Source organism: Lissotriton vulgaris, chromosome 2_1 (genome assembly GCF_964263255.1).
Source record: "Lissotriton vulgaris chromosome 2_1, aLisVul1.2, whole genome shotgun sequence".
In the NCBI taxonomy this organism is placed as follows: Eukaryota; Metazoa; Chordata; class Amphibia; order Caudata; family Salamandridae; genus Lissotriton; species Lissotriton vulgaris.
In genome coordinates this window covers 1,041,380,985-1,041,407,072 of record NC_141687.1, presented here as the reverse complement: position 1 = coordinate 1,041,407,072, position 26,088 = coordinate 1,041,380,985, and positions in this window count along the sequence as shown.

The window sequence follows — 26,088 nt, the reverse complement described above, 5'->3', positions numbered from 1 at the left end:
GACAGGATATGCTAGGCCAACTTCCCACATTGGTGTGCAGCGGGTGAGTTTCAAGCTTTCCTTTGTTTTACCAGACAATCTCAAGTGAGTGACTAACTGAAAACCACTAAAGGTACATGAGATACATATAATACAAGCTTAAACTACAGTAAGTTCTACTGAACCTAGAGTTGTGTGTCAAGGGCTTAGCACACCCTTTCTACAACTCAAGAGAGTTTAGTAGGCCTCCCTAGAGTAGGTAGGTGCCTACACCACACCTCACTAGTAATGTCTTCAAGGCCAGGAACCAGTGGGTCCATGTCAGATTCCAGTACTGTACTGGCATCCAAGAATGACACATTCCCATTTTTAGAATTGAGGGCCTTCTGTACTACCAGGAAATTGAAGACAGGCAAAAGTGCCAACACCCAACGCCTAAAAGAGGTACTGCTGTTGGATGATCTCAAGAAGGCCACCGTGCCTGGAGGGGTAGGCAGCACAGGTGGGGCAGCAGAAGAGGAAATGCACAGGGGTGAAAATGACCAGGACCTGACCTCTGATGCTGACCAGGAAGGTGACAAAGACCTTGACCTGGAAAATGCAGCTCCTCTTGGAAATGAGGAAGAAGGCTAAAAGTGGCCCTCTCTTTGTTCCACCAGGAAGAGTTGGAGGTGTGCCTAGAAGATCTCCTTCAGAGGAGTCTGTCAATTCTGAGACATCAGTAGGGACCTCTGTTTCTTCTCACAGGAGGTAAATCTCTGAGGAGAGGAAAGACAGGCTGCTGAGGTATGAGGAAACTCGGCTTAGAGTCAGAAGACAGCAGGTAGCCTTAGACAGAGAAATCCTAGAGCTCCAAAGAGCTAGAAAGAAGATGGGGCTATAGCCCCATGGTGGCAGCAACATTCCTAGTAGTAGAGATAGGTCTCATGACCATAGGAACTTAAACAAGATTGTTCCTCCCTACCAGAGTGGGGATGACATCCACAAATGGATTATTGTACTGGAAAGGGCCTGTAAAGTTGAGAGGGTCCCCCAGGAGCTGTGGGCAGCCATCTTGTGGCTCTCCTTTGCAGACAAAGATAGAGACAAGCTCCTCACTCTTAAAGTTGAGGATGCTGATAATTATACAGTCCTGAAGAGTGCTCTGATTGAGGGGTTTGGCCTAACCACTGAACAATATAGGATAAAGTTTAGAGATACCCAAAAGGCTCAGACTCAGGACTGGGTAGACTTTGTTGATTGTGCTACTAAGGCTCTGGAGGGCTGATTACTTGGCAGTAAGGTGTGTGATTTCATTACAAAAACGAAGGCTACATTATACATTATGCATTATTCCTTTAATGCAGTCCAAGCAGCAGCTTACATCTCAATATTAAAAGGTTCCAGAATAGAACAATAGCAACCCTTCTCCTTCTTTCCCCCAAAAAGTGGGTGGCAGACTCAAATACTTCCTTCACAATTGGAGATTGATCACTCAAGATCCTTGGTTCTTAAACTTTGTTTATAATAGATTTGACTCACATACCTTTACACACTTCCTTCCCAAGCAACATGCCTCTCTCGCCAGAGCAACAAAAAGAATAGAGGAGAAGATCTCCTCTATTCCTCAGAAAGGAGACATAATAGAGGTTCCATTAGAAACTTTAAGATTTATAAGCACACTCTTTCTTGTAAAAAAGAAAGACAAAGGTTTGAGACCTGTTGTAAACTTAAGAGAAGTAAACAAATATTTGGTTTACAGGCACTTCAAGATGGAATGCATCCATCTCTTGAGGAATTTACCTCTAGAGGGAGACTGGCTACTCAAACTATACCTAAAGGATGCTCACTTCACCATTCCTATGGCCGAATGCCACCAACCCTTTCTTCAGTTTGTCTGGAAAAATCACCTTTACCAATTTCAGGCTCACCCCTTCGGACTCTAATCTGCCCCTTGGTGCTTCACCAAGGTCATGAGAGCTGTTGCCTCATCTCTAAGAATAAGGGGCATTCGTTGAATCATTTACTTAGACGACATTCTTATAATGTCTCAAGATCCTTCACAACTAGCCAAAGACCTGAAGACTGTGATGGATCTCCTAGAAAATTTAGGATTCATCATAAACAAAGACAAATAAATGCTGTCCCCTTCCAGATCTCTGGAGTTCCTAGGTTTTACAGTAGATATATTGAAATGTCTCCTTTTACTACCTTCAAAAAAGATTACCAAAATCAGGAAGGAAATAAGACACGTCCTGAAAAAGCTGAACTTATCTCTGAGAGAGCTAGCAAGGCTTCTGGGTCTCCTCTCCTCCTCCATCCAAGCCATCTTTCCTGGTCCCCTCAACTATCAGGCCCTCCAAAGGGTAAAGGCGAGAGCCCTAAGAACTGGCCTCTGGTACGGAGATCAGATCTGTCTGGATCAAGAAGCCAAATCGGAACTAGCCTGGTGGCTCGAGAACCTAGACGCTTGGAATGGAAAAGCAATCTTTGGTTCAAAACCAGAATTTGTTTTAGAATCAGATGCGAGCCTTCATGGCTGGGGAGCTTGCCTTCTCAATCAGAACTCTGGTGGTATCTGGTCACAAGAGGAATCATCTCACCACATAAATTATTTAGAACTAACAGCTGGGCTTTACGCCCTCATGAGCGCACCAAATCTGCGAACCTCTCAAATCTAGCAAAGAAACTTTGAATGTTCTGTCTGGAACATAAGATCGCTCTCAAAGCGGAATACCTTCCGGGGAAATCGAACATCTCTGCAGATTGGAACTCAAGATTCCTGTTATATCACAGCAATTGGAAACTGAATGTTTCCGTGTTCAGTACCCTAAACAAGATCTGGGGCCCTCTAGAGATAGACTTATTTGCGAGCAGACTAACCTTTCAACTGGAGAACATCTTCAGCTGGATGCCCGACCCGGGTGTTCTAGCAGTCAACGCCTTACTACAATCTTGGAGAGGAGCCAAGGTGTACGCATTCCCTCCCTTTGCCATGATTCAGAGAGTTCTTCAGATAGTGAGACAGGATCAGTGCTTCCTTGTCCTAATAACTCCCTTTTGGCCATCCCAAGCATGGTTCCCCACCACTCTAGAACTAGCTTGCAACCCCCCCTTCTTAATTCCTACTCTAAAGAATCTTTTTGCAGACGTAGACGGAGGAGTTCACCCCCTAATTCAGAACAGGAGTTTAACCCTTCTTGCCTGAAGAGTGTCAGGAGATCCAATGAAATCTCAGGACTTTCGGTGATGGCTGCAACTCTCCTCAGAGAGTCTTGGGCCCAAGGCACTCACTACAGATATAACAAAATATGGAAAATCTGGGTATGTTGGTGCCTGGAAAGGAACCTGGATTACTTGGAAGCACCTATTGTTGACATAGTTAACTTCCTTGTTAAACAATGTGATAAAGGCCTCAGCTACAGAACTATCAATTGCTATAGATAGGCTATTTCTGCTGCTCATGTCCTTGTCAATGGTAAAACGGTAGGTAAAAATGTCATTGTTTGTAGAGTGATGAAAAGCATTCGTTTAAGAACACCTCCTAAACCATTATGAAAGTCTTTGGGATGTCAAACGAATCCTTGATCTTTTCAATAACTGGCCTGTTAATACTCTCCTCGAATAAAAAAAAAACTTTCCATTATGCTGGCTACTCTACTATGCCTAATCTCATGCAGAAGGTCTCTGATGTCAAAGTACTGGAGATTACGAGTAGATCTTTTAACACGTTCGGAGTCAAATTTGAGATTTATAGAAGAACAAAGACTATGTCTGATTCAATTTTTTACCCACGTTTTGATTTATGTCCAAAGCTTTGCGTTGTGGACTGCATGAGAGAGTGTGATCACAGAATGTTTGCTCTTTGCCCCCAGGATGTTAACCAATTACTTATATCCTTTGTTAAACCCCACAAAGGCATAACCTCGACCTCTATTGGTAGATGGGTTAAGACTGTTATGAGTTTAGCAGGTATTGACATAAAGAAATTTCGAGCTATGCTATGACCAGTAAATCTCTCTGGTCTGGAGTTAAGTTAGACGACATTCTCAAAGCTGTTGACTGGTCAAATGCTAGCACCTTTATACATCATTATTGCAAGCCTATTGAACATATGTATGAGGTTGTTTTACAAAGCTACCAACATGCATAATGTAGCCTCCGTTCTTGTTATGAAATTGCGATTCTCATATTAACATGACTAGAGAATCTGGATTTCATAAAAAGACAAGGAGGCTGACATTATCCCTTCAATCCCACCCCTTGGTGGTCTTACAATGATTTAATGCTGTTTTTGTTACAGTTTATTACTGTACTTTTTATTAACAGTACTTGTTTTATCTCTTGTTCCTTTTAGCTTGATAAGCTTGACACAATTTTTTACAGTCAAGAGATATTTACTTCTTTCTCTTTTCAGGTAACGCTCCTTAACTGTGTGGCATCTGGCCTTTGGTTTTACCTTCGTTTTTCCTTCTCCTTCATCCTGCTCATCAGAAGATCATTTTGATGTTTCAAGTTTCATGAAATTATTTTCCTCCACATTTAAAAGAGGCAGATTGTTGATGGCTCATGCCTTTCATGTGTTGCTATTGTTCTATTCTGGAACCTTTTAATATTGTGATGTAAGTGGCTGCTTGGACTGCATTAAAGGAATAATGCATAATGTATAATGTCAACCTCCGTGTCTTTAATGTAATCCAGATTCTCTAGTCATGTTAATATGAGAATCGCAATTTCACAGGATTGTACAACTTAATTATGAGGGAGCAGATCCTTAATAATTGTCAAAATCAGCTGTTGCATCAGTACCTGGTGGACTCTGATCTGACCTCTCCCCAAGAATTGGGAAAGAAGGCAGACAAATGAGTCAGAACCAGGGTGAAGCAGAAGGTTCAGAACCAAGGTGGTGACCAGAAGAAGCAAGATTATAAAAACTCTGATAAGGGTGGGTAAAAGGGTAAAGACCAGAAGTCTTCTCAAGGTCCCCAAAAATCTGCATCTGGTGGGGAGTCCCAATCATCCAAAGGAAAAGGCCAAAAAAAACCATGGTGTAAAATCTGTAAACAGAAAACCCATTGGACTAGTGATTGTAATAAGTTTAAAAAAGACTCAACTCCAGCCACCATTCCCCCTAAGTCAACTGTTCCCCCTAGTTCAGCTCCAAGTGGTGGTACTCAGAATAAGGGTGTAGTAGAGTTAACCCTAGGTTCTGAGATGGACTCTGGCCTAGTCAGAATTCCAATTCAGGCTGTACTTATCTGTGATGGAGGCATGGATATGTCCTCCTTTGTGAGTCCCAGTAATCAGGGCAAATTCAGACAGCAGCATTTTGATTAATGGAAAAGAGGTTTGTCATTCAGGGATACAGGGGCAAGTGTCACAATGGTGACACAAGACCTTGTGCCTCCTGAGCAGATCATACTTGGTGAAATGTACCAAGTGACCAATGCTAGCAATGTCAGGACTGACCATGCCCTGGCAGTTGTTAATTTCTCCTGGGGAGGGGTAACTGGCCTCAAGAAGGTTGTGGTATGTGCAGACCTTCCTGTTGAATACTTGCTTTGAAATGATTTAGAGACTTCAGCTTGGGCTGAAGTGAAGCTCAGGACCCATGCAGAAATGTTAGGAATCCCTGCACATGTGTTTGCTGTGACTAGGTCACAGGCCAAAATGTCAAAAACTCATCAGGCCCTAGGACCTGGAAGAATGGACCAGGTGCCTTTCAAGAAGAGGAGCAGTAGTGTAAAGGCAGTACCTTCCCCCTGACTCAGAATACAGATCAGACTCTTGAGGGAGATGATGTTAGTCCTGAAAAAGGAACTGTCCCAGATGAGCTTGAGCCTGATCAGGTTGAGTTCTTGGGGACAGGGGGGCCTTCCAGGGCAGAGTTGAGCCAGGAGCAGCTGAGCTGTCCCTCTCTTGAACCCCTCAGCAGGCTGCTGCTGAGGCTGCTGGGAATGCTAGTGGTACCCATAGGATCTATTGGGATGACGGACTCCTATACTCAGAGAGTAGAGACCCCAAGCCTGGTACTGCCAGGCGGTTGGTTATACCTCTGATGTTTAGGGGCTTTCTATTAACACTAGCCCATGATATTCCCTTAGCAGGTCACCTGGGCCAAAACAAGACTTGGGACAGGCTTGTCCCTCACTTTCATTGACCCCATATGTCTGAAGACACCAAGGAGCTTTGACGCTCCTGTGTCGCCTGTCAAGCCAGTGGTAAAGCACGTGGTACAACAAAGGCCCCCCTGATACCACTACCTGCGGTGGGGGTTACCTCTGAAAGAGTGGGGATTGACATAATTGGTACCATGGATCCTCAGAGAGCCGCTGGGCACAGATTTATCCTGGTGGTGGTGGACCATGCCACTGGATACTGAGAATTGCAAAAACAACAAGTGATGGACTGAATGTGGATCAATGTCACACACTCACCCAGTCAAAAGATCTGGGCCCAAATCCATCGTTTTTTTGCACTCCACACCACCCTGGGTTAGACAATGGCGATATGCAAATCAGCTCTGACCCTGTTGCCCCATGGGAACAGTCCAGTCCGAACTACAAAAGCCATGTCCTTCCCAGAACGGAATCAAGCATCCGAGGACCGGACCGGTTTCGAGGTAACACCTCTCATCAGCCCGGCTAGCTTGACTCCAAGTGGTGTGGAGTGCCTGGGACCCACGTCTGGGCATCCCCAGCGCACCTAGGGCGGCAATTGCAAAAACAACAAGTGATGGACTGAATGTGGATCAATGTCACACACTCCCCCAGTCAAAAGATCTGGGCCCAAATCCATCGTTTTTTTGCACTCCACACCACCCTGGGTTAGACAATGGCGATATGCAAATCAGCTCTGACCCTGTTGCCCCATGGGAACAGTCCAGTCCGAACTACAAAAGCCATGTCCTTCCCAGAACGGAATCAAGCATCCGAGGACCGGACCGGTTTCGAGGTAACACCTCTCATCAGCCCGGCTAGCTTGACTCCAAGTGGTGTGGAGTGCCTGGGACCCACGTCTGGGCATCCCCAGCGCACCTAGGGCGGCAATTGCAAAAACAACAAGTGATGGACTGAATGTGGATCAATGTCACACACTCCCCCAGTCAAAAGATCTGGGCCCAAATCCATCGTTTTTTTGCACTCCACACCACCCTGGGTTAGACAATGGCGATATGCAAATCAGCTCTGACCCTGTTGCCCCATGGGAACAGTCCAGTCCGAACTACAAAAGCCATGTCCTTCCCAGAACGGAATCAAGCATCCGAGGACCGGACCGGTTTCGAGGTAACACCTCTCATCAGCCCGGCTAGCTTGACTCCAAGTGGTGTGGAGTGCCTGGGACCCACGTCTGGGCATCCCCAGCGCACCTAGGGCGGCAATTGCAAAAACAACAAGTGATGGACTGAATGTGGATCAATGTCACACACTCCCCCAGTCAAAAGATCTGGGCCCAAATCCATCGTTTTTTTGCACTCCACACCACCCTGGGTTAGACAATGGCGATATGCAAATCAGCTCTGACCCTGTTGCCCCATGGGAACAGTCCAGTCCGAACTACAAAAGCCATGTCCTTCCCAGAACGGAATCAAGCATCCGAGGACCGGACCGGTTTCGAGGTAACACCTCTCATCAGCCCGGCTAGCTTGACTCCAAGTGGTGTGGAGTGCCTGGGACCCACGTCTGGGCATCCCCAGCGCACCTAGGGCGGCAATTGCAAAAACAACAAGTGATGGACTGAATGTGGATCAATGTCACACACTCCCCCAGTCAAAAGATCTGGGCCCAAATCCATCATTTTTTTGCACTCCACACCACCCTGGGTTAGACAATGGCGATAAGCAAATCAGCTCTGACCCTGTTGCCCCATGGGAACAGTCCAGTCCGAACTACAAAAGCCATGTCCTTCCCAGAACGGAATCAAGCATCCGAGGACCGGACCGGTTTCGAGGTAACACCTCTCATCAGCCCGGCTAGCTTGACTCCAAGTGGTGTGGAGTGCCTGGGACCCACGTCTGGGCATCCCCAGCGCACCTAGGGCGGCAATTGCAAAAACAACAAGTGATGGACTGAATGTGGATCAATGTCACACACTCCCCCAGTCAAAAGATCTGGGCCCAAATCCATCGTTTTTTTGCACTCCACACCACCCTGGGTTAGACAATGGCGATATGCAAATCAGCTCTGACCCTGTTGCCCCATGGGAACAGTCCAGTCCGAACTACAAAAGCCATGTCCTTCCCAGAACGGAATCAAGCATCCGAGGACCGGACCGGTTTCGAGGTAACACCTCTCATCAGCCCGGCTAGCTTGACTCCAAGTGGTGTGGAGTGCCTGGGACCCACGTCTGGGCATCCCCAGCGCACCTAGGGCGGCAATTGCAAAAACAACAAGTGATGGACTGAATGTGGATCAATGTCACACACTCCCCCAGTCAAAAGATCTGGGCCCAAATCCATCGTTTTTTTGCACTCCACACCACCCTGGGTTAGACAATGGCGATATGCAAATCAGCTCTGACCCTGTTGCCCCATGGGAACAGTCCAGTCCGAACTACAAAAGCCATGTCCTTCCCAGAACGGAATCAAGCATCCGAGGACCGGACCGGTTTCGAGGTAACACCTCTCATCAGCCCGGCTAGCTTGACTCCAAGTGGTGTGGAGTGCCTGGGACCCACGTCTGGGCATCCCCAGCGCACCTAGGGCGGCAATTGCAAAAACAACAAGTGATGGACTGAATGTGGATCAATGTCACACACTCCCCCAGTCAAAAGATCTGGGCCCAAATCCATTGTTTTTTTGCACTCCACACCACCCTGGGTTAGACAATGGCGATATGCAAATCAGCTCTGACCCTGTTGCCCCATGGGAACAGTCCAGTCCGAACTACAAAAGCCATGTCCTTCCCAGAACGGAATCAAGCATCCGAGGACCGGACCGGTTTCGAGGTAACACCTCTCATCAGCCCGGCTAGCTTGACTCCAAGTGGTGTGGAGTGCCTGGGACCCACGTCTGGGCATCCCCAGCGCACCTAGGGCGGCAATTGCAAAAACAACAAGTGATGGACTGAATGTGGATCAATGTCACACACTCCCCCAGTCAAAAGATCTGGGCCCAAATCCATCGTTTTTTTGCACTCCACACCACCCTGGGTTAGACAATGGCGATATGCAAATCAGCTCTGACCCTGTTGCCCCATGGGAACAGTCCAGTCCGAACTACAAAAGCCATGTCCTTCCCAGAACGGAATCAAGCATCCGAGGACCGGACCGGTTTCGAGGTAACACCTCTCATCAGCCCGGCTAGCTTGACTCCAAGTGGTGTGGAGTGCCTGGGACCCACGTCTGGGCATCCCCAGCGCACCTAGGGCGGCAATTGCAAAAACAACAAGTGATGGACTGAATGTGGATCAATGTCACACACTCCCCCAGTCAAAAGATCTGGGCCCAAATCCATCGTTTTTTTGCACTCCACACCACCCTGGGTTAGACAATGGCGATATGCAAATCAGCTCTGACCCTGTTGCCCCATGGGAACAGTCCAGTCCGAACTACAAAAGCCATGTCCTTCCCAGAACGGAATCAAGCATCCGAGGACCGGACCGGTTTCGAGGTAACACCTCTCATCAGCCCGGCTAGCTTGACTCCAAGTGGTGTGGAGTGCCTGGGACCCACGTCTGGGCATCCCCAGCACACCTAGGGCGGCAATTGCAAAAACAACAAGTGATGGACTGAATGTGGATCAATGTCACACACTCCCCCAGTCAAAAGATCTGGGCCCAAATCCATCGTTTTTTTGCACTCCACACCACCCTGGGTTAGACAATGGCGATATGCAAATCAGCTCTGACCCTGTTGCCCCATGGGAACAGTCCAGTCCGAACTACAAAAGCCATGTCCTTCCCAGAACGGAATCAAGCATCCGAGGACCGGACCGGTTTCGAGGTAACACCTCTCATCAGCCCGGCTAGCTTGACTCCAAGTGGTGTGGAGTGCCTGGGACCCACGTCTGGGCATCCCCAGCGCACCTAGGGCGGCAATTGCAAAAACAAGTGATGGACTGAATGTGGATCAATGTCACACACTCCCCCAGTCAAAAGATCTGGGCCCAAATCCATCGTTTTTTTGCACTCCACACCACCCTGGGTTAGACAATGGCGATATGCAAATCAGCTCTGACCCTGTTGCCCCATGGGAACAGTCCAGTCCGAACTACAAAAGCCATGTCCTTCCCAGAACGGAATCAAGCATCCGAGGACCGGACCGGTTTCGAGGTAACACCTCTCATCAGCCCGGCTAGCTTGACTCCAAGTGGTGTGGAGTGCCTGGGACCCACGTCTGGGCATCCCCAGCGCACCTAGGGCGGCAATTGCAAAAACAACAAGTGATGGACTGAATGTGGATCAATGTCACACACTCCCCCAGTCAAAAGATCTGGGCCCAAATCCATCGTTTTTTTGCACTCCACACCACCCTGGGTTAGACAATGGCGATATGCAAATCAGCTCTGACCCTGTTGCCCCATGGGAACAGTCCAGTCCGAACTACAAAAGCCATGTCCTTCCCAGAACGGAATCAAGCATCCGAGGACCGGACCGGTTTCGAGGTAACACCTCTCATCAGCCCGGCTAGCTTGACTCCAAGTGGTGTGGAGTACTGAGAAGCCATTCCACTTAGGACCACCACAGCTCCTGTTGTGGCAAGGGCCCTCTTGGGAGTGTTCTCAAGGGTGGGCTTTCCTAAGGAGATAGTTTCAGACAGAGGTAGAAAGTTCATGTCTAGTTACTTGACTGCAATGTGGAAGGAGTGTAGAATGAATTACAAATTCACCACACCCTATCACCCACAATGCAATGGAATAGTTGAAAAGTTCAACAAAACCTTGAAGGGCATGATCAAGGGTCTCCCAGAAAAGCTTAGGTGCAGATGGGACATCCTTTTGCCCTGCCTTTTGTTTGCATACAGGGAGGTTCCTCAGAAAGGGGTTGGTTACAGCCCTTTTGAACTTCTGTCTGGGCATCCTGTAAGAGGTCCATTGTGTCTGGTGAAGAAGGGATGGGAGTTACCTCTTAAACCCCCTAAACAGGACATAGTGGACTATGTACTTGGTCTCCGCTCCAGGTTGGCAGAGTATATGAAAAAGGCAACCAAAAACCTTGAGGCTAGCCAGGAATTGCAAATGGCCTTGCATGATAAAAAGACTGTGCTGACTGTTTACCAGTCAGGGCAGAAAGTGTGAGTGTTGGAGCCTGTGGCCCACCAGCCCTCCAGGACAAGTGATGTGGCCCCCATACCATTGTTGAACAAAAGGGATAGGACACCCATTTGGTAGACCTAGGAACCCCTAGGAGCCCCCACAGGGTGCTTCATGTCAAAAGACTGAAACCATATGTTGACAGGGCAGACATGGACTTGCTCATGGCTACTGATGAGGGACAGGAGGAAGAGACTGATCCACTCCCTGACCTGCTCTCACAGAACCCTGTTGATGGGTCAGTGGATGGTGTAGCCTTGGCAGGCAGCCTCACTACTCAGAAGCAAGCTGATTGCAGACAAGTGCTCAATCAGTACAGACATATGATCTCTCTGACTCCAAGTCAGACTACCTCATGCACTCATGATGTGGACACTGGGGACAGTCTGCCTGTTAGATTTACAGGCAACCTGACCATGTCTGGGACTGTATCAGGACAGAAGTCCAGATGAAGTTGGATTTGGGAGTAATTGAACCCTCAGCTAGCCCTTGGGCTTGTCCTGTAGTCTTGGTGCCTAAACCTCACACCCAGGGTGGTAAGAGAGAGTTGAGGTTTTCTGTAGACTACGGGGGTGTCAATGTAGTCACTAGGACTGATGCCCATCCAATACCCAGAGTAGATGAGCTTATAGATACTTTGGCCTCAGCCAGGTTTCGAAGCACATTTGGTCTGACAGCTGGCTACTGGCAGATCAGATTCGCTGATGATGCAAAGCCTAAGGCAGCATTTTCTACCCCTAGTGGGCACTACCAATTTGTGGTGATGCCCTTTGGTTTGAAGAATGCACCTGCCACTTTTCAAAGGTTGGTGAATAAAGTCCTAACAGGCCTGGAAGACTATAGTGCAGCAAATCTAGATGATATTGCTGTCTTTAGCTCCACCTCGTAGGATCACCTGGTCCACCTGAGAAATGTTGCGGAGGCCCTGCAGAAAGCAGGCCTAACTATCAAGGCTACTACGTGCCAGATAGGGCATAGTCAGGTTGTGTACCTGGGTCACCTTGTAGGTGGAGGCCAGGTTCAACCATTACAGAGCAAAATCCAGACCATCATGTACTGGGTTACATCAACTACCCAGACTCAGGTCAGAACTTTCTTGGGCCTGACTGGGTACTACAGAAGATTTGTCAAGGGGTATTGATCCACTGTGACACCCCTGAATGACTTAACTTCCAAGAAAATGCCTAGGAAAGTTCAGTGGACAGTTAGCTGTCAAAAGGCATTTGATGGCCTGAAGCAGGCCATGTGCACTGCTCCCATTCTGCAATGTCCTAACTATTCCAAAGAGTTCATTGTCCAAACAGATGCATCTGAGTTGGAGGTAGGGGCTGTGTTATCACAATTGAATGATGATGGTCAGGACCAGCCAGTAGCTTTTATTAGCAGAAGGCTGACTCCCAGAGAGAAACGTTGGTCAGCGATTGAGAGGGAAGCCTTTGCTGTGGTTTGGGCTCTGAAGAAGCTGAGGCCATACTTGTTTGGCACTCACTTCACTGTTCAGACAGACCACAAGTCCCTCTTATGGCTAAAACAAATGAAGGGTGAAACCCCCAAACTTTTGAGGTGGTCAATGTCCCTACAGGTGATGGACTATACAGTGGAACATAGACCTGGGAGTAACCATGCCAATTCAGATGGAATCTCCAGATATTTCCACTTAGAACATGAAGACTCAACTGGTCAAGGTTAGTTTAATGTCCCTGCTTTGGGGGGGGGGGGGGTTGTAGGACAGTAGGATCTGCTCCTATGGTTACCCCCACTTTTGTGCTGATGTTTCACTGTTTTTCGACTATAGTCTGGCTGGGGCCCAACTATCCAGGACCCCAACCTAGCTGCTTCCTCTCTAAATTGATTCCCAGTACTTTCGGTACACTCCAGTTTGTGTACTGGGATATCCTTATGAGTACCTAGTATATGGTACCTTAGGTACCTAGCGCATAGGTACCCCAGAGGCCTACCAGGGGCTGCAGCATGTATTATGCCACCCCTGGGAAGCCTTCTAAACTGACACAACAGGACTGCTACTGCAGCCTGGGTAAGGTGGTGCATGCACCCCTTACTAAGATATAGGTTACCTATATCTACCTTAAATACCTGCACATAGAAACCTATCAGTCATGAAGGGTGGGCGTAGTTCGCGAAGTAGCGCTACGCGAAGCTACGCGAAGTGCACTTCGCACTACGCGAACTTCACGTAGCACTACGCGAGCTGCGTAGTAGCATGTTCGCACTGTGCAAGAAGTGTTTTCAATGATTGCACAGTGCGGACAAGCATCCGGCACTGTGCAATCATTGAAAGCAGCATCTTGCACAGTGCGAGCTGTAGTTTTCTGCTGCTCGAGTAGATTATAACTCGAGCTGCAGCTTTCTCAACGCGAACTGGTAGTTTCTCATTGAGAGCGGTCGCGAGCATGCGCCACCACTCACAATGAGAAACCTTACCTCCCGCGTTGAGAATCTCGCCGGGATGTAATTTTGCTTGCTCGCGGTCACGAACATGACGTTCAGGACAGCGAACAAGCAAATAATGAGCTCTGCACTACGCTACTCTGCACCACGCGTGTTCGCACTGTGCTACGTGCAGCTCGCGTAGTGCGAAGTTGCGCAAACTTCGCAAACTCCGCGAGCGTAGCGTAGTGCTTCGCCCAGGCCTCTCAGTCATCCCTATAGCAGGCCTTATCAATCCTGAAGGCAGGGTGCTTGGTTTTGTGTGAAAGGGTGCCCATGCATGAGCAGGGCCCCTCTGCAGACTTTGGAATCTATTCTCTGGGGCTGTTCTGTGATGCAGCCAGACCATATACTCTTAAGTGCATTATAACCTCAAGGTAAATGCTAAATTTGGAATGGCTGCACAGAAACATGTAATGTTTGGTGTCAAACACTTTGGAATCCTACCCCCCACCAGTCCTTGCGGCGGGGGTAGAATTCTACCCTTCTAGAGAGAGAGACATGTACACACCGGTATACCAAGCACCAGTTTAAAAGAGCCCTGGCATCACAAAATGGATGCTGCAGCCACAGACACGAGTCTCGCCTCCTGCTGCTGGATGAAACTCCAGCAGGGGAGGCCTGGACAATAGGTTTCCTGTCACAGGGAGGTGTAACCACCTCCCAGACAGGCTTTAGTGTATTGGGGCTGGGTCTCAAAGCACTCTGAGAGTGCTTTGAAGTCTGGACTGGGGGCACATTTGGTGTCCCTGTGCACATCCCAGTTCAAACCAGTTGCAGGGGCTACCAGCCCCTGCTCTGGCATGAAACTGGACAAAGGAAATGGGTGTGCCCACCCCTTTTTCCAAACCCTCCCATAGGTGGATCCCCAGAGTAAGTCCAACCCCTTCCTTGGGTATAAGGAAGGAACCTCTGACTACAGGACTTTAGATTACACCTGGATGAAACTCTACAGAAATCCTGGAACTTCGAAGATCTACACGACTAGATGACTAAAGAATCTCCCTTGGAGTAAAGGAGTTACTCCCTTGCTTGGCAGGCACCAAAGAAGCATTTGCCGGTCTGCATCTCTGAAGCTCTCGCTGGACTCCAAAGTATTTGCAGCCCAGGAGGTGGATTTCCAGATTTCTTAGAGGCCGACCCATGTCCCCAGCAAAGCTGAGACCCACAGCCCTCGTGAGTAACGTGGAACTGGAACTCCTGTTCACCATGGACATTTGCAAGTGCATCAGCTTCTCAACGTCTCTTGAGGCTGTACAGTGGGTTACTTGAAGCCCAAGCCCCGAGAACCTTTTCTACCAAAGATTGCTGGCCTACACTCCACAAGTGTTCCGTGAGCTGGCCCTTTGTGTTTTTGCACGAGGTACCTTTGCGATCCATGTTCCATTGACTGGTGGGTCCCTGAGAAGGCCACTTTAACTTTAATTGGATTTCCCTGGTTGCTCCAGATGTGCCCTGACTCTCCACCACTTGGCGAGTCCCTAGGACCTTGCTGGTCCGCACCAAAGCCTTTCTTCACTTTCTGCTTGGTTTGCTGTTGTCAAGGCTTGTTGGGTCCAATCCGGCCACCAATGCTGCAGCACTCGACAAACTTTGTGGGAGAGCTCGAATCCATCTCCTGGTTGTCGTCGACGCCTTCTGGTCCTCGTGGCTTCAGAGTCAAGCTTCACCTCTTCAACCTGAAATCACCCGACATTGGTGGGCATTCATCTATCGTGACCCTAGCCACTGGCTAGTGATCCAGACTCTGTCCCCTCTGCTTTCAGGTTCTTCTCATCTTCAATCCAGGCTTGGACCACCCCGGACACTTTCCACTTCGACTGCAGCAGCACTTTGCAGCAGATTGCCATTGAAATTAAAGACGATTCCCAACACCAAAAGACACCTATGCGACTTTGCCCATAGAAGCTAACGGTGATTCGCGGCTGTGTTTTCACACTGCACACTTCCCCCATGGGTCCCCTGTGTCACTACCTTGGGTGGTTCCTTGTGGGCTCAGCGATTCTACTGACTCTATGTCTTGTATCTAGTCAAGTTGTGGTTCTTATACCATTTTCTTAATATATGGTTTGGTACGCCCCTAGGGCTCAACGTATATTGTGCTAATTGAGTGTGTGATATTAAGTGTAACATATGTGCTTTTACCTCTATCCTCATTGAGAGACTAGTAGGGTGTGTTTAGAATAAATACATATATTGTATATATATATATACCTGGTGTGGTTCTACTTTCATTTGGTCATTCAAGAGATTATAGACTGGTAAAACAAACTGCTTTACATTCCTTAAAGACTTAGCCTGAAGGCTGCTCTCGATAGCTACCACTAGGATAGCTTTCAATAAAGGTTGTCTTTAACCTATCACCTCCAAGGGATTGTTTGGACTGGTGCAAGGTGCCCATTATAACTAGTCGAGAGCTATTCCAGGCTAACTTCTCACAGGAGAGCCATCCACAATCGCGTGACCTGCTGAGATGGCAGAGCAGAACATGTTGATTGTGCACTACGCCAGACCCTCCTCCGCTAGGAAGGACAAAAAATTCAAGCTAGAGATCACATCTGCTGCCACGGGATTGAGACCCCGTCACAGACACCAATGATACCACTTTCACCAGGTAGAACAGTATAGTTTGACAGTACTATCGGCCCAGATATTGGACATAAACCTCGCTGCTGCTCCCGAAAGGCCTGGGACCATCCTGCATCCCCTGTAATCTGCCACGCCATCAGGGTGAGAGATCCTTGTTCGATCAGCAAATGCAGAACTTTGCCCGGACTGAGAAGGAGAGCGGAGGAGTGGGATTGGAAAATCCCAAGAAAGTTCCAGAAGTACCGGAAACCAAGCTTGAGATCTCCAAATCGGGGATATGAGAACTACATCTGCCCCATGGCGATGTATCTGGGCTGAGACCCTTGTGAGAAAGGGGAAAAGGCATAACCATTTTCGTCCCGAAAGTTCTGGAGAAAGGCGTTTGTCGATGACGCCAGGGATCCGGCCTCCAACTGAAGAACCAGGGTAGTTGATGATCTAAGCGGGAAGAGAACAGGTCGACTGAAAACTGACTCCATAGGCTTTGTAGATCCGCAAAGACCCGCGGATGTAATTTCCACAGCCTCGTATTGTGAACATGACGAGAATGGAAATCCGCTACCTGATTGTCCTGACCGGGCAGGAATTTCTCAGTGACCGACACATGATGATCCATGCAGTATTGCCAAAGGTTCGCTGCTAGGTCGGAAAGAGCTCTTGATCGCGTACCCCCAAGATGATTGATGTATCGAACTGCCGATATGTGGTCCATCTTGAACAGCACACATGAACGGACTGAATCCTTGGTCCAGCATTGAATCGCAAAAGACCCCGCTAAAAGCTCTAGAGAGCTGATACGCCACAACTGTTTGTGTGGAGACCACACGCCGCCGGCAGTAAAGTTGCCACACCGCGCACCCCAGCCGGACCTCCTGGCGTCTGACTCGATGACGATGTCTGGCACGGAACCGAAGATTGTGCGACCATTCCACGCTTCCATATTGGTGAACCACCATTGCAGCTCCTCGCTGGCATCCATCGAGAGAGCCCCCTTCTGAGAATATGAAAGACCCCTGCGAAGGTGTTGGGCTTTAAGGCACTGGAGGGCCCTGTAGTGAAGTGGACCTGGGAAGATAGCCTGGATTGAGGCAGAGAGAAGGTCTACGATCCAGGCTAGCTGCCGTAGGGAGACTTGGTGATGCGTAAGAGCTCTCCTGAGCTCGTGACGGATCTTCGGCACCTTCCTGGAGGGAAGACTGAGGGTCGCCTCCATGGAATCGATGGGAAACCTGTGAAAAACTATGCCCAGGCTCTAAAGCAGGTTGACCACTGTCTGGAGTTGATGCGTCAAGGTGTTGGGACATTGGGCCATCAGTAAAATGTCATCCAAGTAAACTATGAGGCGCATGCCAGACGCCCGTAAAGGTTTGATCACTGGACGAAGCACCTTGGTAAAGCACCAAGTGGCAGAGGAGAGGCTGAAGGGAAGAGTGGTGAACTCGAACACCTTGTTGCGCCAAAGGAACTGCAGGAACCTCCGGTGAGGAGGGAAAATGAGTACAGTCAGGTAGGCATCCTTGAGGTCGAGGCGAGCCATCCAATCGTTCGGTCGGAGGAGATCGCGGAGCAGATGGATTCCCTCCATCTTGAAGTGGCGATAAACTAGCCACCCATTGAATTAGCGGAGATTGATGATGGGTCTCTGGCCCCCGTCGGTCATGTCCACCACAAAGAGATTGCTGATGAATCCTCGAGGATGGAGTAGAGTCTCCGCGATCACTCCTTTGTGAAAAAGAGAACGAACCTCCTGATCGACCAGGGCAAAATCTGTTGAGGAGAAAACGAGAGCGGCGGCGGAACCAGTTGTGAAGGCTCTCCGTGAAACTCTATATGGAACCCCTGGACAGTTTGTAGCACCTAGGCGTACCCCGTGACAGTAGTCCAAGCCTGGAAAAAATGTGCCAGACGGCCCCTCACTCTTAAAAGGGAAGAAGAGAGCACACTCACCGGAAGAGCTGGAGGCGCCCTGCCTCGACCGCCTCAGTTCTTGCCCCGTCGTCTTCTTGTAGGATAGAAGTTGCCGAATCTGGCGAGTCTTGGTAACTTCCTTGGTTGGAGCCTTGCCCTCTGCGCGAATTTGGACGGCCGGACGAGCGGCCCCTACCTCACCCAGCCCCCTCAGAAAACCAGAGGACGAAACACCTTCTTTATGGAAGATTGTGCTCTGTCTAGTGAGGTGAATGTGTTGACGAAGTGCCCCAGCTCCTTTGTAAGGGCTCTCTGAAGAGTCCGCCCTGATCAACTGGGCCTTCTTCTGAGTCCGCCAAGTCCCAGGGTTTGGGATCAACTTTGATGAGTAATGATGTGCAGTGCTCTGTTGAAATGGTGCAGTTCGCGTTCCCTAGAAACACCACCACACATTGGGCACAGGAAGAGAGGTGGTCTGGTGAAATTAGAGAGCCGGATGACTTGGCTTCCTCTGCCATGTCCAATATTTTTGTTATTGGACCAAGGGCGTCCAGGAGCTTGTCCTGGCACGCCCGCCAGGACCTGTCAATACCCTTTTTTGGGTCTTCGACAAATTTTTGAAGGAAGGTGGATCAATATCTGGGGTGACCGCCACCTTTCCCTCTAAGGACGGGTGAGGACATTCCGTCCTGAGACAGTTTCATACCATGGCCTATAACGGCCGGCGGATTCGGCTGGCGACATACTGGGCCACCTTTTCGGAGGGTGCGCAATCTGAAGATCGGGGGTGCAGAATGTCATCAGGGTCGAACATATCTGCGCAAATATTCTGGGCCTCTGGAGTAGGCGCTGGGCGCGATGGCGCCAGGGGCGAGATGGGTTCGGGATCGGCTTTGTCATCGTTCCCTTGAGCAGGATCTCTGGGTGCTGCAGGGGGCGTTGGTGGGGAAGAGCTTGTCAGGAAAGCCTGCTTAAGGCGCTCAAAGGCATCCATGTCAACTCCCGTGTCCCTGGGGCACCTGGCCAAAGGGGGTAGCGTTTCATCGGGGTCTCCGTTGGATGGCAGAGGTGCCAGGATGGCCTGGGCTGCTTTGGCCAATCTATTGCAGGCCTGATCGATCTTGCAGGCTAGGCGATCCTCTAGAGGGCCCGTAGCCTGCTCCACAGGTTTATGGATCGAGTCGTCCACGGCGTCGTAAAAATCTTCGTCCCACTGCAAGGCTGTCAGTCGGTCCTCCTCCCATTGGTCGTCCTGGTATGTGTCTTCCTGGTAAAAATCCATAAAGGCCCGTGAAGACACTACTCAGGAAAAGAGAGATAAGCAAAAGGAGAGGGGTAACCTCTAATAAAGGAGGGATGGTGTCAGCCTACACTTTGGGCAAAGTGTGTTTGCAATCGGGCAAAGCCCTGGGACCCAACAGCCCTGGTGCCAATTGATATATAAGGGCAGCCTGCCTAATAAGGGCCCTGCAGGTCTAACCTGCCAATACTGACTCGACTGGCCGAGCGTTAATAAGGCCTAAAGATACAGACCCCCCTATGAGGGATAATAATCCTTGATAAAACTGCCTAATGGCAGGTACAGACCTTAGCAGAGGCGTTCGGAAATAATAAAACTGCTTAAAAGCAGCTGACAGACCGGCAGTCCGGTGTAGGAGGCAGGTGAAGGCTCGTCTCACAGGCGTTGCAATCCAGAGATTGAAATGCACGGAATGCGTGGAATCTCAGGATTGCACGTCATGAAGAGGACGCAGAGACGCGCCCTCAGCCGGCAAGAAGAGAGCACCACAAGCTGCACCAAATCCACAGCCGTTAGGGAGGAACACTTCCACGGCTGGAAGCGGGTGAGCTGAGTAGCGGCTGACCCGCAGAAAACTCAAAGAATCAAGAATGAGCAGAGAAAATATAGGGAAAAAAAGGCGGCCGAAATCGGCACAACGCCGGTCTAGAAACCTCGAGCGAGCGGCTCTGTAATCCACCAGCACCAGACAGACGCGCTGAGGCGACCCCTAACTGTGAACAGCACAAACTGACAGTAAACACACGCTCGCCGACTGCCGGAGTAGAGCTTGCGAACGCGCTAACGTGCCTGAGGGGATGAATTGGCAGTAAACCCCCCACAGGCAGATACAATAAGACCGAGCACACATAGGAATGAAATCCCAATTGCAAATACGCAATAACAGAACCTGAGGGGAAACAAGCAAGAAAACCCCTAAGGCAGAAACAATATGTAAGTGCATGAACTAAGCACACAAAATGAACAGAATAACAGCACCACAGCTGAAACAGGCAATAAACTCAGTACTGTAAGCACTGAGGCAAACACTGAGAGGGATATATGAAAGGCACTTATCTGGCTGCAAGCAGCGAAGAAAGAGGGGGATTGGAGGTTGACAGAGGACTAAGATATGCCTGGAGCCCTGTGATTGGTGGACTCGCATGGACACTCTGTACCTGGACTCTCTATTGTTAAAACTTGTTTATTCCCTATGTTCCATGGGAATAGTAGTTTTTACTGTGTCCTTTGAATGGCTGTTATTCAATAACGTGAGTTAAGAATAGCATAATCCTCACCTCAGGTCCTGACATTGAATCAAAATACATCAGATCAATAACAAATGAGAGGAGAGAGAGAGAGAAAAAAAGAAAAATCATTGTAATATAAATATGCAATTCTGATTTCATACGAACCCAGATCAAGAATTAGTAATGCACAGCGTGCAAAAGTCAGAAAATAGCTAACCCTTCGGCCAAATGGGTTTAGCTAGGGCAATATCACCAGCCGATGAAGTGCAAAGTTTTCACGACAGTCTGTTTCAGGAATTGTAAAGATAGCCAGCTAGAGTAGCATAGAGAGTACGACAGCAAAGACCTCTCTTCTCATAGAAACCGCTACACCAAATTCTTTTTTGCCCAAATGTCAAATGTCCAACCCCTAAAGTTACATTTACAAATTCTTCACAATCTCATTAGCTTTCAAAATGAGATGATCGTCATCTAATTCTGCTCATCCAGGGTTCTTTAAACAGTCCGTTATTAATACGAAAGATGTCATCCTTCGTTGGAAGCAGGAAAATAATTGTGAAACTTTAATCCACATCCTCGTGCTCAGTCCCCATCAGCTTGCAACATTTGTCAACAAAATCATTCATAGAAGGATAAATATTTAGCACAGAGAGAAAATTCCTAAAGATTACTTTTTTCACAAATAAACAAACAAAACAGCATTTCAGAACTAGTGAAGGACAAAATACATTTCTTTTGCAGACTACATTTTAAGAAAGAAAACACTCCAGCAAAGTTTTGAGGCCTTCATAGGAAATCCATACACTGCAAACCGACAGATTTCCTAAGGAATAATACACACTCAATTATAAAAGGAAATATAAAGAAAATACAAAAGGAAATTGTTATTGGAAAAAGATTCATTATTCTGATTAAACTCATAAGCATAATCGAATTAGTTTTATTATTAATGATGTCTCTCTCATGTTATAAAGAAAGGAAATAAGCATTAAATGAAACATTTTCCAAAAGCGTTCTTGTTATTATTATTTCATAATTCTATGTGAAAAACTTTTATAATGCATCATTTTATTCCAGTCTCTCTTGTAATGTTTCAGTCCATATTTAAAAAAAGTTATATTATTCATGCTTTCTGCATGTCTAATGCTACGTTTATTACTTAACGTATTGTGTTTTGTCATGCACATTTTTACCTAATCTTCTAAAAAGTCACCTGTGTTAATAGTTTTCACACCATTAGTCATTTGTTTAGTTAATAACACAAATATGAGCAGATTTGATCAAGCAGGTATATCTCACAAAAATCATGCTTCACCAATCCCCCATTTGATAGCGACTCAAGCCATCACACAATCTACAAAATCTGTTTACGATCTGATTTGTTTCAAAATGTACTAGTTCTCATTTGTTTCAATCTAATCCCTTCTATGTCTCTCATTACTTCATAATAAGCCCCTCTCCTATCTTCCAACTCTATTTCTTCTCTTTTCCTTGCTCTATGTTTAGTCTCTGTTGTTTTCCATTTTCAGCATTTATATATCAGTAATACCATTATTATGCAAGCAGCAATAGCAATTATTGGTGTTAGTATTCTCCATAAAAAGCTATTACTTAGTGTTAAAAACCAAATACCGACTGAGGAAAAACCCTTACCAGGTTTTTCTCATGCACCATCAACCTTCAGTTCTGTTAAATCATTATGCAAATGTGTAATGTTACTGATATATCCCTCCTAGTCTTTACTTTTGTCATGGATATAAGTGCAACATTGTTAAATCTTCAGCATACTACAGACTCCGCCCTTTTTTGCCAATAATACATAAAAAGGAAATCGATTTTGCAAAACCATTGATCTCATAGCAACCATTTCAGCATCTATCATCAAAAACCCATCAGCAGTATCCGTTGATAAACGGTCAACCACTGTAGACAATTTTCTAAATGTATGTGAGTTCAGAATTACCCCCACGGAAGGTATTAATGCAGCATATATATCACCCACTATTTCTGCAGCACTAATTCCTTTTTTACTCCGTGTTAGTTTCTTTTCATTGGTTCTATGATTTTCATTCACATGATAAACCTTTGGGAAAACTATACCCAAATAACAACACCCATGTCAATGTTGTGGCAATCTATAATAAGCATTGCTACCACACACATAATAAACTGCAGGGAAACTGGATCAGTACCACCTTTTAGTTCCCAACCCCCTGTAATTAGTAAGGTATGTTCATATTCACTAGAACCAATGAAATAAATATATTCAGTCTTTTGTCTTAGTAAGCAAAGCTTCCCTTTATGGTGTCAGTCTAGAGTCATGCAGCATATGTCTCACCTTTCTTGTATCACCCTCCCTATGAGGCCATGGAGGTATATTAGTCTTTTGTTCTGCAGCTTTTCTCTTAAACTCTTGTTGTCTATCTTCTATAGTATTTATAAACTCTATCTCTACACTATGTAAGCTACAAGTCAAATTATTCCCATGCGCATATACTGTATCTATTGTTTTAGTTGTAAGGAAGAAATCCCTCATATACTCTACATTTCTCGCACTATATACTATATTCATCTTCCTAAGAGGAACTTCTGAAAATACTGAATCATAGTTAGAATAGAAATACTGAAATAGCTATTTACCATAGAATAAACTTGTTAATACACTACACGAAATACCATATGTTAATGGCAGGTGATGGTAGATCATCCCTTCTGACACAGACGAGAGTAATTGCATACACACATAACAATCTCTTGCATCCATAGTATACTCATACTCATACAACAACTTTGTAAAAACATTTAACGAAAAGTCATTAATTGAATTATCTTGATGTAAGTCACTTCCGGTTTGGTTTTTAATATTATTTAATATTAGTCTCTGGATCCTCTTTAAAAATCAAATCTTCTTTTCATCAGTTAATGTACTCACATAATTGTTAGTAGAATTAACACTAATATAATACATAAAACAAGGCACTACTAAAATTAGTATTAACCAGACAATCAACATTATTAATACACATATAAAGCAAGCTTTAAGACACCTTCGCCTAAATACATTTTGGTTTTGATTACCAGTCTCAGTTTTATCCATTTTATAATTCAAAAAGTAGGAAGTAAAAAGAAAAATCCCCCCAAAAAATCAAAAAGATCTGTATATCCCAAAATGTCTGAGCAACGTTTCTGCATCTTAAGATTCTTCAGCTTCAACTTGTTTCACCTTTATTTTCAAATCCCTCCTCTCTTTTTCTGCACCCTTTTTCTCATGCACAGTTCATTTAGGGATTGTTCCTATAACTCAATGATTTTTCTTTCCCAATCATCTGTTGCAGCAGTCAAATATGTAAATTCAGGTGCTGTATATTTCTTGTTCTGGATTTGTGCTCTGTTTGTTCTGCGTAGTGTATTTTCTTCTCCTTCAGCATAACTTTGTTCAGAGTGACTAGAGATGTTAATCACAGTTGTTGGAATTCTTTCATTCACAGTATATTTCACTTTCTTAACTCCTTTAGCCCACTTGTCACTCCTTCTTGTCCTTTTTCCAGAAACACTGTCTACTTCATTTGACTCAACGCTTTAATTAACTGATTCCCTTTTTTCTTTTTCTCTGTCTTTTTCATGGACCAATTCTCTCTCAGCATCGACAATGACAGTGTTATGAGACCCAGTAGTTTGTGCCCACCGTACTTTATTCGCAGTCTAAGCAGGTTCTCTCCCTTTTTCTTGTACACCTTCAACTGACTCTGTACTTTCAAGTGGACGAACAGACACCCCAGGATATTGCGGCATTGAGTAGCAAATTTAGCGGCACAAATATGGAAATTTTGCGGCACTAATATGGAAATTTAGCAGCATTTTTGCGGCACTTTATTTTACTCATAACCATTCATTTTCAGCCTGAACTTAATGGAAATTGTTTTAGCAAAGTATTCCACTTTGAAATAGGCATGTTTAATGTGTCTGCAGCTTTATGGAAGCACAGCTCCACTCCTCACCTCATGGGAGGGAGCTGTATTCCTCCCTGGGATGTTCTAGTGCCTATGATGCAACCTTCCAGGGGTACCACTGCATCTGGATCTGTGAGTCTGGACACCTGTTCCTCAGGCACCCTAGGGCGCAAGATCATAGTGGCTGAAGTGAGGCAGACTGCATGGGGAGGTCACCTCCTGCTTACCTGGTCCAGTCTTCATAGATCGACTTGAGCATACGTGGTTGAACCACAAGGAGCTGTACTCCGCAATCCAAGATGGTGCTTACATCTTCATCTCTCATGAGATTTCGACAGCATAGTGCAACTTACATGAATGTAAAGCCTTCTGACAGACAGCACCAACATTTGATGTACACTGCCAATCACTATCTGCACAATATGCTTTCCGGGGTGAGCCTGGAGTTCTGCACATTTCTATTCCGCTTGTAGTGCAATGAAGAGACACTTCTGCTTCTGAGGGAACTTTATACGCCTTTAGGCAGTGCTGCCTGCCTGTATTTATTCCATGTGCGTACAGAAAGGTTTTGGGTCCAAAAAACTGACCAGCCTGGACCTCAACAGTTGCGAAACAGAAAAAATTGGGCTAGCCAGACTGCTTTGAATTACAATTAGAACTCACACAGCCAATGAGTGCTGCGTGGCCAGGCCATTTGTTTAGCAAAACATTTATTTTTGGTTCAAAATCAAGTTTTCAAAATTCATAAAAACATGACATCAAAGGAAAACACACCGTCAAAAACAGTCAAGTCAAAAGCAAAAACAAACAATTGTGTGCACCATGAATACAAAATATACAGACATGAATACTGAATCTTCAAACATTAACAAGACACCAAAATGCAACTTAGAATCCAATACATACGATCCAAATCAATTGTAAATAAAGAACATATAACATGAAAAGGCAATACAAGACCAGTCCTTTAACTAAAATACCAGGGGACAGGCAGAATTCAAGGTGGAAAACAACTGCCTGCCTGTCCACAAGACCTGTGACTAAGTATTCTGTCTGGTTGCACACAAGGGCCAGGGGTGCTGTCCTCGAGTTTAGGGTGTGCACACGATTTATCACGGACCACTTATAGTCCTCTTAATCCATAATATACATTTCCAATGAAAAATCTTCAAAGACAATATCCTTTATGTCATTTTTATTCGTGTATTTCTAATGATGCTTTCTCATTGAATACGTCATTTTCCAATTATTATCAGGTTTCAATGGTACAACATAACACTTTGACCCAATGCATTTCGGGTACAGATGGACCCTTCGTCGGGGGTCTCTACGGAAGGAAATAAAGAATACATAATGAGCCCCAAGCTACGTTCTAGGTCATTACATCATTATCAATAAATCATGAATTTTATCACTTGAAATAAACGAGTTGCTCAACATATGTCTGCTAATGAC